General features: G+C 38.0%; 1 long non-coding RNA gene across 1 annotated transcript; it reads left to right on the top strand.

Moving 5' to 3' along the window:
• The first annotated feature begins 1,020 nt into the window (after positions 1 to 1,020).
• LOC122553984 lies at positions 1,021 to 11,271 on the top strand. Its single transcript, XR_006312895.1, has 4 exons — positions 1,021 to 1,221; positions 3,684 to 3,815; positions 8,872 to 8,973; positions 11,185 to 11,271. It is a non-coding gene; the product is annotated as an uncharacterized LOC122553984 (long non-coding RNA).
• Positions 11,272 to 12,102: the final 831 nt, after the last annotated feature.

The following is a 12,102-nucleotide window of genomic DNA, read 5'->3' as shown; positions in this document are numbered from 1 at the left end:
TATCTCTTTATCATTAAATAACAAACATTAAACCAATAGAAGCAGTGACCCTTCCCTTGTGATTTTGATGTGTTTGTGAAACCTTTAAGTACTTGTCAGTTTGTATGCATTCCAATGAAAATGGACTAGATGGACATCACATAACTGGGCTACTACCATGATGGCAAAACAACATGGATTTCTGAAATATTGTAAAAAATACATTTAGCTGTGCAAAAATTACACAAGCCATCTCTGTGACAGGTGGTTGAAAGCAATGCTCATTTCTGGAATTAAACAAAATTGTACAAGATATGCACACTCCTGAGTCTCATAAAAAAATCAAGTGTATACAATTATAATTTCTCAAACAACACACCAAACTGATTGCAATGAATGAAACATCCTTTGTTCAATGATTGATTTTTATTTTATCTATTTATGGCTATCTTGGATTCAAATGCAGCAAGTATAACCCCCGTACTAAAGCGACTTTGCACAAATAAAGATTTCACATTTAATTAAACATATGTGCTATTTTTCACTTGAAATCACATTGGCTTAATATTGCATGAAACAGTCTCCATGTAAAGAAATTCGAAGGGACAGGGATTCCAATCACAAAGTTCAAAGCAGATTAATCCACTCATGTAAGTCAGGTAAAAAACAAAAAATCCAAAACTAATATTCTACCTCATTCCAAATAATTTTCAAACCATGTATCTGAGATATCATTCTCCCAGCTCTTCTGAAATACATATAGGAGTGCAAGAAATAAGAGAAACAGGAAAGCAATTTAATAATGCCTTTCAAACACATCATTTGACTGAACTTAATGAAATTCCTTTGTCTAATGTACGATGAGTGATCTTTGTTTTCGATGCCATATTAATATCTGCAGGGAAATAATTCAGGTTCAAAAGATGGAGATTGTGAAGAGATAATACAGATTGCATACACACTGTGGGCATAGTACACATTGTGACAGCTGTTATTAACAACTTACATTAAAAAAAACCTTTGAATGCTCAGTGTTGCAGAGGTAGGTGCAACATTCATGGATAGCAAATGCCCTCAATACTCGAATACATGGGGGACAGAGAAAACTCGCAGCGTTTGCATTTTCCAATACAGTCACCAGGGGGCAGGCACTGATCAACCCGGGGATTCTAGTTCGCAGGTACTGGATCAATAATCAATTGAAGTCGACAATGAAAGAAAGGAAATACGAAGCATACCAAGGTAGGTCCTCGAGAACGAAAAAAAACCTCGATCACAAAATCAGGAGTGGAATTAAAAATGGGCATTTTAATCCTGGCAGTTTTACTTTCTCAATATGTGAATAAAGACCAGTAGGTTGAATATAAATAGCTTGAAATTCCTGTATTGATGAAGCGCAAAATTCTGAATGACTACAAGTGACACTGGCAAAAAACAATTTGTAAGTCTGATAATACATTATCAGTGCGTAAAATGCTGTGCAGCTTTCGAAATACAGGTACCACAATTTCCTTAACACATTATTTGCAAGTTGAATTCTCAGAAATGATGCATAATAATGTTAGAGAAAAGATAATGCAATAGTTTTTCTTAATCAACAATATTTTTCGCAAATGCATTTTGTAAAACCCTTGATGCACTTTTAATTTTGCTGTCAAAATGCAATTAATATCAATTGATAAAATAAAATTAAAGATAATTCCAGAAATAATTTATGTATATTTGAAAGCAAGTAACACTAAATTCCTAATGTTGTCTTCAATGACTTTTTCCTTACGTTAGTTTTCTTACACCAATAAACTAGTAAATAAAATCAATTGTCCCAGTATTAAATAAAGTGCATATAACCAGTACACAACAAAGTAAAAGCACTGCAGAGCTTCATGATCAAAGACATTGTATTCAATCATTGTTTATTTCTTTGAAATGATATATGGATGCTTTAAAATGTCACACAATTAATGTAACATTTGTCATTGAAATATAGAAAGGCAAAATTGACCTTGCAGTGTAGAAATATATATATTTTTTAAAAACACACAATTCCGATTAAGAATGATGCAAGACTAAAATGGCCACCTCCATATATTCCCATGGATATTGCTAGAAGCTTTCTCTTCTTTGTTGTGATTGTAAGTTTTGACTTTCTGTAAAGAGTGATGAATTGTGGGTATTTTCACTGCTAAAGTCAAACCTTTCCATCACAGTTGAAGAGCAGCAGGGTTTCTTCTACTTTATTGCCAATGGTATATTTTCATACTGACAAGTATGCCCATTAATACTATCATGAGCAAAAAAAAAATGCATTGTGGAGAAGTCTAAAGCACTGCACTTCTTATTGTCACCATGCTGATTTTGAAGGGTGTAATGACTTGCTTGGATAGCATTATAAACTTTTGTTTTATATGAAGCCAATCAGTCTTGGAATATAAAAATAGTTGAGGAGACTTTTAAAGCATTCTCTTTTGATTTCTGAAGAGGACTCCTATGTACATTTCAATGCAACTGTTTCATTTGCTGCTGGGAAATGTGGTTGGAACTCTGATAGCATTATTATAATTCATGGTGCATCTTTAGAGACAAAATGTAAAAAAAACCTTATTACCATGCAAGGTTCTCTAATCTCATTCACTACATTTCAGGCACATATTGTCACACAAAATTCTAACAGCCTACATTACAATCCATCCACTTATCCAAATGCAAGATCATATTTCCAAACAATTGTAGCTTAGTTTTGTTCTACAGCTGGTTGACCTCTTTCAGCTAGTGACTGAATACCTCTCTTAAACAATTATACAGGTCAGAAATATTTAATCTAAATTATTTAGTCTCTGGGTGTTTTCTCAGACATCATTGATAGCCAGAGGAATTCCAGCTGTTGGTTGTACCTGAAATTGAACTTTTCAAGCTTGATTTTTCCCTCGATGATGAAGTTTCAGTCATTTTTGCAGTTACCAATTCCTGCCACATTACTTGATTGTGATGCGATACATTTGTGGTTAATGTTGTCACAAGTCAGACAACCTGTAAGGAACCCAAAATGTTGAAAAACATAATACACATGAATGTGGGCTGTGTCAAATGTTGGACCTATTTTTTTCTCTGCTTAAGTGTTTCAAAAACTAGCAGTCGGCTTAAAAGTGCAGAGTCCCAAAACAAACTTCAAAATGCAGTTGCTACTCATCTCCCACAGGGAGCTGTTCAACTCTGCCAAATGGACTAGCAAAATATTATGATAACCTTTTCCATTCTAATTTGTACTGCAGGCTGCGTGTGTGCTAGGATCAACATTAATTACTGTATAACGTTTCAGCCGTGTAGTTCATGGAAATGTCAGAGAGTTAGCTAAAGGGGATCTGGGGTCTCAAGATCATAAGGAGGTGCTGGGATAATGGGAAGGTTTCTGGAAGCATGGCATAAGTAAAAACATCCAAGTATTGCGGCAAAGATTTAAAGTAATTGCCCATCAGAAAGTATGCAGATATGTGGTTAATTTTGAATTACACAATTAAACTTAACTAATTATTTCTGCCTTTATATTATTAATGGAATGACATAGTTCAGGCAGCTTAGTTCTTACTTCTCTAACATTACCAACTGCAGCAAACACTTGATAATAGAAAAGCATCCTGCAAAAACATGACTGTTCAAGTGTGTCCTTGGAATTCAAAAATCTATTTTGATTTTATGGGTCATTACAGAGCCCTGCCGGGAAAGAGAAAAAGAAAACCTTTGTTAAGAACGGGGGAGAAAAACAATCGATAACTGGCATCACAGAGCAGGCACAGGGCCTCGCTTTCAGGAAGTGAATGTTCCGACAAATTTCCAATGAAGTAAGTCAGAGCCTTTAGTAATCTCTTATATAAGCTGTAGGAGGTTTTGGAGGCATACTTGAAGGAAGCATATTTAAAAGAAAAAAGAAAAGCCCAACACTGCTCTTAGCCATTTTTTTTGCTGATTTTGCAAAGTTTGCAGCTCTAGCAGTGGACGGCAGGGGTCACCTTAACACAGTCCTCCTGAAGTTCTACTGCCAGCCTCTACCTACAGCAGATAGTGCAGTCATGCAAGTATCTGTAATTTCTTTTCATGTTTAACAGCAGATTTAACAACCAAAGTACACCCATCGTTAGCATTTTGTGCAGTTGTTGCCCTACCCAATATCCAAGCATCAAAATCATTCCTTTGCAAATTAACTTTTGTTAACATTTTTCTCAAGTGCATGCCTTGCAGGCAATTAATATTTCATATTTTTACCTCCAGTTCGTGAGCATATTGTTTGGGTTTGAGGATATATGTTTCAAAGACTCACAACAATTATATTTGATAACTATGACATTGGGAGTGATAATCATTTGAGCAACTATATTAGGTTGCAATTAAAATAAATCTATTTAAACACCAAATCCCTATTACAGTTATGGCATATAAATCACACTCTTATTATGAATAGTATGAGCAACAGCAGATTCAGAAAATTATGGCTGCGACAGATCGCAACAAAAATGTGGACATTTAATGAGAAATATTAGCAGTAATGGCATGTAAATTTGCATGGCTTGGTGCACTTTATTCTCCTTTATTCATTTTCATGACACCAGTGTCATCTAGGTACAATGTGCCCAACATCACCTTGGAAACCACAATCATAAAAGACCTTGTTAGGCATCCAAAGTGTAAAGGAAATAAATTGGTGTCTCTGTTTAATAAATTGCTTTAAAAGTAAACCACTACTCACTGCAATACTGCTAAATTAAGTTATTACGAGACAATTTAGTCTTTTATTAGGAATAGAGATCTTAAATAACAGCCCAGTTATCATGTTAAATGTAACAAGCTATAGGTTAATAAAAATCTGGCAGGTTTTGGCATAAGTGAAGGTTGATGAAAGTTAATAAATAACCATGGAAACAAAAAGATAGAATATAGCACAATTTCAGGAAGCAAGGATTTGCACTGGAAGAAAATGTATTCCTATGTCTGACAAAATCTGTTGAGTTTATGGACATGGTTTTTGAAACACGAGATGCAAAATATATAGTCATGATGAAAATAAACAGAAAAATTGTACTCTATAAAAGCCTGCTCTCATTTTGGTGTTGAAATGTTTTATACCTGACATTACCCCATTTTTCACATATAAATTCCTGCTTGGCTAACTTCCATCGAAAACATCCAGTGAGTTCACATTGTTTTCTTTTGATAACAAAATTGTGTTGGCGACAAAATCTGTTTGAAAGTAACTTACAGTTAAAGATGGGTTTAATAACAGGTGAACACTGAAAAATATGCAAACAAAAATGCAGACATGAATGACTTCATTTAAGGCATAATTGCTTCTCATCAACTCAAGAAATCATGCAGAAACGCTGTGTATTTCACCCAGCCGACAAGAGACTGAAAAAATCACTCAGGCATAGACGCTAAATGGAAAGTCCACTCCTAGGTTTCTGTCAGAGACAACTGCTCTGCTCACAGATCCGGGCCGAAAGACAATGGCCTTCACAATCATAGTTCATCATAACAGATAATTATATACCAGCTAAGACAATACGTTTTTTGGGTCCACCAGTTATGGACTAATTGCAGGCTTTGGAGTTTTGCCTGGCAGGCATACAGCACACCCAAACGTGAGTCTTTTTATTGTAGTGTGGTCTGGTGCAATTTAGTGGAGAGGAGATTGAGTATCTGGTGAGTTCCATATGCTGTTTGTTGCTGTGCATTGCAGGCACAAAGCCAAACAGGTACAGTTATACATGCACAAACTTTAAGTTCAGCTAATCGGCCTTTTTGAATTGATTTTCCATAGAAGCACTTACAACTTCAGTGCATCATTGTTTATTTAATGACAAAAGGGAAAAGATTTCCTTTAATAATATATAATGTGGAAAATAGTAAAGGATAATAGTTCAAATAGCAGTGCAGTCATTAATAAAATGTTGAATGAGAAACAGAATAGCATCTTTCGGGGGGAGGCAATAGGTAGCAGTAACGTCATTGGATCAGTTATCCTGAACCCCAGGTCAATCTTCTGGCACCATGGGGTTGAATGCCACTAGGACAGATGGTGAAATTTAAATTCAATACAAATCTGGAATGAAAAGCTAGCACAATGGTGACCCTGTAACCACTGTCGATTGTTATAAAAACAGACCCATTTTGTTCACTAATGTTCTTTAGAGAATGAAATCTGCCATCCTTACCTGGTCTGGCTTATATATGACTCCAGTCATATATGGTTGACTCTTTATTGCACTCCTGACAAGTAGAAATGGGTAATAAATGCTGACTTAACCAGTAACACCCTTACCATACGGTGCCCTGAGTGAGTGAGTAGGCAGCGCAGAGGCAATGCAGGATTAACCATTTGGAATTTAGGGGATGGGGCATGAGGGTGGGTGAGGCATGATGTTGCACACTACAGTGACAGTGGTAGGGCCAGTGTAGTAACAAAGATAGTGCAAGCGTGAATTAACGGAGAGAACATAGTGACACTTACCCTGGTGGAATGGAGATGGTCCTAGTGGGCATTCCGCTAGGCAGCTGAGACCACGCTGACCCAGATGGGAACCTTAGACCTAGAGTGGCAGGGTCTTGTGTTGTGGCCTCCCCTGCCAGTCCTGGGGATCGTGGATGGCCTATTCTGCACCATTTCATCCACTAGGACCTCCACGTACCTATATGCAAGATAGGACACAAAATTCCTCTTCTCTGCCATGTCTGGGGCAAATTTTAAGCATTGTGCAGGATGCGCAATAGCCCTTTAAAGATGGCATTACTTCCAGGAATGCCAGAGCAGTCCAGGATATCCAAACAGTGCTAAGTTCCTAATGGTTGGAGCAAGTGGGAGAATTGGGTGAGCTTCAGAGAAGCAGGGCTCTGTAGGGTGGGTTGGTAGTTAATGAGGATGGTTTGGGACAATAGTGTGATAAAATCCACCAGACATTATGGAAAGAAACCCTCCAACAAACTCAATGAAATTGACATTTTGCCAAAAACTAGGTAAGATTCAGGCCTCTGCACTTCTTAGGATCTGCTGTAAACGGTGATACAATTCATTGGTCATTGCAGCCAACTAAAAAGAAAAAGATTTATTTATAGTCTGCTATCACTGATGGAGTTATGAAGCAATGATGTCATAAGATTTATTTAATAACTCTCAATGTTTGTTGTATAGTATAGAATAGTTTAAAGCCAATAGCAGAGGGAACATGTGCAGTATCAAATACCAAAGATAATGATGACCGTAACCGAGAAAATTTGTGTAAAATCAATTCCATCGCATTCTTAAACGCAATGACACACTCACAACTTACTTTATAGTTTCATACCCATCTATACAACACAGCAAGGAGAATCAATAAGCAGAAGTTACATCTGCATCATTTGTTATAGGTATGGAACTTAGTTACTTCTGAAGATTGCACACTGCAGAAGTGTATCACACTTAATGAACAGAGTTGCCAAGCCACTGTGGCTGCTGACCATCATGGCGATGCTCATTGGTCAATAGACAATGTTATCATCTCCCACTGCTGTCAGCTTGTGTTAAAACATCACAGTTTAGGGTCTTTGTTCTGCACTTGTGAGAACTGTCAAAGAGGTGCTTTGGATGTTCTACTGGTGTTCTGACTTCAGCTATTAGGCCAGACCTAAAATCTGAAAAACCAATATCTCCTTTTTCACCGTTTATGTCTCAGATGCTGAATCCCATTTAGCACCAACACCTGTTCCTACATCAATCATTTGTATAAACTAAACTGTTTCCTAGTTTGGATTCCGTGCATGATATACTTTAGTTATCCGACATCCTGGATGATTTATCAGCAGCTTTTTGGTTCCTTTAACATTTTGATGAGAATTCTCTCTACATCTGAACTGGAAGAATTATTGTAATTAATAGTTTGCAGCCAGTATTTAACCATCAGTTGATTCATTGCAAAAAAAATGTAGAATTGATTTCTTTTCTTCCATATTTTGCCATTTGCTGATGTGATTTTCTTTGGCTGTGCTCCACATGACAGTGCACAATTTTGGTCGTGTGGATGATATTTCTGTTGAAATCTCACAGATTGCACACTTGTGTTTGACAGAGTTGACATAATTCCACAAGCTACATCATTAATGCCAAGGGTAGATGAATGGTGGAGACTGGTGGAACTCTTGGAAAAAATAAACAGGTATTGCAGTGACTGTTGGAATGTATATTCTCTGATCATTCATTAATTTGTCAAACTTGACCAGAGATTAAACCTTTTAAAATGAATTAAAGCCTTCCCTGTTAAAACCAATTTTAACATCAAATAAAACTAATAGATATCTAACCAAAACCAAAGGGACTTTTAGTCAACAGAAGGGAGCAGTATAGATCAAAAATGGCATGATTTGTAATTAGAGAGAAATATTGGTTCACAATATTAGTTTCTAATATCACTTTTGGAAACAGGGTTTTTGGAAAAATCTAGGTTATAGACCACTATTTGCACTTCATTTGTAAAAAAAAAGCATTTTAAAAAAATAAAATGCGGTTATGTTGCAACATTTTGTACATCTTTTTATATTTCCAAAGAGGCAATTTTATATACCTAATGGAGGAAAATCAACCAGCTGTAATTAGATTGAAGAGCCAAACAAGAGGAACTCATCCTGTGTGTTTTCTCTGCCACCTGTGTTTAAATGAAAGATAAAATTCATGTAAAAAATGTCAGTGCTTCTTGACTAACAAGCATTTTTGAAGGACTGACTAGAAATATAAAATATATAGCCCGAAAAGTTCCAACGTTAGCAGGGTAAGTGTTTCAGAAGGAAAGTTATTTGCTAAAGGTTTACCTTCACAGTTGTTAGAAAAAAATAGGTGTTTGACTCTGATAAGTTGTTGTTTTTACTTGCCAGCATCCTTCCATCTGCACAAGATGATGGATATCCAATCTACTGGGAATGGGGGCAGCTTCGCTTGGTACACTTGAGCCAATGGCAGAAGTGAACAATTGGGAGGTGAGTTCTGCCACAAGTGCCATCGGTTGTTATCAGATGACATTCTGGGTGGTTGCTACTGGTCTTAGTAACTGTTGCCAAGCCACTGTGGCCACTGACTATCATGGCAATGCTCATTGGTCAGTATCCCACTGCTGTCAGCATGTGTTAAAAAACTCAATGTTCAGGGTCTTTGTTTGGCACTTCCAAGAACTCGAGGAGGTGCTTTGGATGTCCTACAGGTCTTCTGACTTCAGCGACTAGGCCATACCTAAAATCTTTACATGTGCAACCCTCTTCCATGCTGTGTACATGCCTGAGCCAGAGATGTCATGTCAGCATCAGGAGTACTTCATCAAACTAGATTTCTTCTCCTCCACCATTAAGGCAGCCAAATCTCTGTGGCTCTGTTTTTTCATCCCAAGTCATATTAAAAATGTAAATGCCAACATATGGATAGAAAACCGAGCACATTTTTCATGTTAAAAGGATTCTTGCTGTCTTGATTATCAATTGTTACATAACACTGCTTTGGTGGAATATCCTTCTAACAGTGACCGTGTAACCACAGTCGGTTATCATTAAAACCTAATTGTTTCAGGGATATCCTTCGGAAAGAATACTGCTGGACTTACTGAGTTTGTCCAACACATGGCTGCAGACCTACAGGTTGACTCTTTCATTGACCTCTGGGTAATTAGGGATAGACAACAAATGTTAGCCCAGCCAGTGATGCCTACATCCCATGAATGAATATTTTTACGATTATTATAGACTTGTATACCAGTAGAGCACTTCTCAGTAGGTTCTGGCTTTGGGGTGTGGTGAGGTGGGATGAGGGAGTTTGGTCAATAGCTTCCTTTATGAGCACTCAATGGTCCACGAGGAGCCATCTCAGTAGCAGTGGCCATCTTCATGGCATCAGCACCACTAGTATTAGCCAGCACCCACATTCCTGCCAATCACTGGGGGACTACATGTTCTCAGCATACCCCAATCCCATTTACCTGTTTTTGAAGGTCATCACTGCAGCATCTTTGTCCTGCAGGTGCAGTCCCAGCAGTGGCCACCAATTGCAGTGGCGCTGCTACAGCTACTGAATTGTCTGTTCTCTATTTGAGATGGCAACTCTTGGGGCTTATCTGGCTGATGGTCCTGCACATTCTTCAGATGCTGCCTGACCTACTGTGCTTTTCCAGCAACACACTCTCAACTCTAATCTCCAGCATCTGCAGACCTCACTGTCTCCTGGAGGATGATCCTGGCAGTGGCCACTGGCGAAAAGCTGCCCTGAGTCCTGTCACCCGCTGCAGCAGGATCACCTCCTGGTTTCAGTCTGATGGCAGGACATCAGCTGCCTTCACTAAATTCAATCTCAGTTCTCAAATTCATTCCACAAGACAACTAATCAGCCAATGAAGACAAAAGCCTTGACTTTCGCTCTGGACTAGTTTCCATACAATGAGTAACAAGCTCAGCTACTGCGCGAGCAGGTTTTAATTCCTGGATCTCATTTAAAATTCACTGAACAACATCTCCGCACACTTCCAGCAGAATATTATATGACTCAGAGGTAGCCTGCTCAGCCCAGAACATTAGGAAGATAAGCTGAATGTTCCTTAACTTAACAAGAAGTGATTATTGCTTTGATAATTTATCTCTTTGGGCCTGGCAGACCTCAGATGCACTTTGCTGTTGGGTCAGACTGACAGAAACTTGAAGGCTCTTCCTGCTCATCACATAACGTTAGCTTCAGTCAGATGTGAATGGTCATCAGAACCTGAAGGACAGAGAAAGCCCCTAGCTTTGGCGAGCGTTCATGTCGTCTGCTTGGGTTGAATACATTATAATTGAACTTGATCAGCTCCTAGTAACTCCAGGACAGCAAAGTTACCAGTGAACCTTTAACTCCTTCTGCAGGTTAAAATCACTGTCATAACTGTTTACCTCATGTATCAGACAACAGTAAGCATGAGAAGTTATCAATGTGTTATACCTTGTATATAGAACACACAGTACAGAATTGCTAATATTTAACAACTTTGCATTTAAATTAAGATATGTACTTAGCCAACGGAGATGTATTTTCCTATTCATTCTAACAATAACATTTAATTTGTTTTAATCCTTTTATTAAATCTCCTCAGATCTTTCTCTGCTTCAGTAATAATTGCCCCAGTGTGTCTCTGTAGACATTATTTGCTGTCACTGGCATCTTTCTGTTGGATTTAGATATTTGTATACTATGGCAGAGGAACCTCGATTATCTGGGAGTCAATTATCCGAATATTGGATTATCCAGCAAGATTGCAAGGTCCCAATGCTTGGCTAAACTACGTTGTCCGGCATTCGCTTATCCAGAATTCAATTAACCGAATGAAATACTCCCGGTCTGTATCTTCCAGATAATCGAGGTACGTTTTTGCTTTAATAATGGGTGAATATAAAACTAAAGAACTTTACATGAATTTATTACTTCTTTACTCTTGAAATCTATGGGACTGACGTATGTCATCATTTTTCAATATAAATTAAATAACAGCATATTAAAAATCATAGTGCAGTCCTTTTACGCTTCTCATACCTAAATTGCTACTACTTTAATGGGATTCTTTGCATGTGGTGGCAGCCATTTTGTATTTCTGTTGACCAGTTGAATTTGGATTAAAGATGGCAAAGTTCTACTATTGTGTCCTTGTGAGAGCTTGCAGGCTTCACCTGAGTTGCAGGATGATCGCCCATCTTTCATCCTTTCTTTTGTGTTGCTGTATCTGTATCCCACATGCCTTTTAATCCTTCCCTGGTTCCATTCAAGCCATTATGTAACCATTGCTGGCGCCAGTTTACCCTCTGAGGCCCTAGTTTTGCAAATTGCCATATCCTGACCATACTCTCTTCATTTTGAGATCAGAGCAATTGTGGCTTCTGAAAACCTCCCCTCCCAGAGCACATGATCCTCTCCTATCCTCTGAGACCCTACGCTTTTACCTTGAATTGCCCTGTTTTTACTGTAGTCATTCTGTCAGTGACCTAGACCAATTAACCCAGATTTGAGCTTCCCGCTCTCCCCAGGAATCCACAGGCTGACCCTAATCTGCCTCTAACCATGAATTCCTGAATCTCCAGGATGATTGTGGCACACCCTCTGAC

Source organism: Chiloscyllium plagiosum, chromosome 10 (genome assembly GCF_004010195.1).
Source record: "Chiloscyllium plagiosum isolate BGI_BamShark_2017 chromosome 10, ASM401019v2, whole genome shotgun sequence".
Lineage (NCBI taxonomy): Eukaryota > Metazoa > Chordata > Chondrichthyes > Orectolobiformes > Hemiscylliidae > Chiloscyllium > Chiloscyllium plagiosum.
The sequence above is the reverse complement of the archived record's forward strand: the minus strand, read 5'-3'. Positions and strand labels throughout refer to the sequence as shown.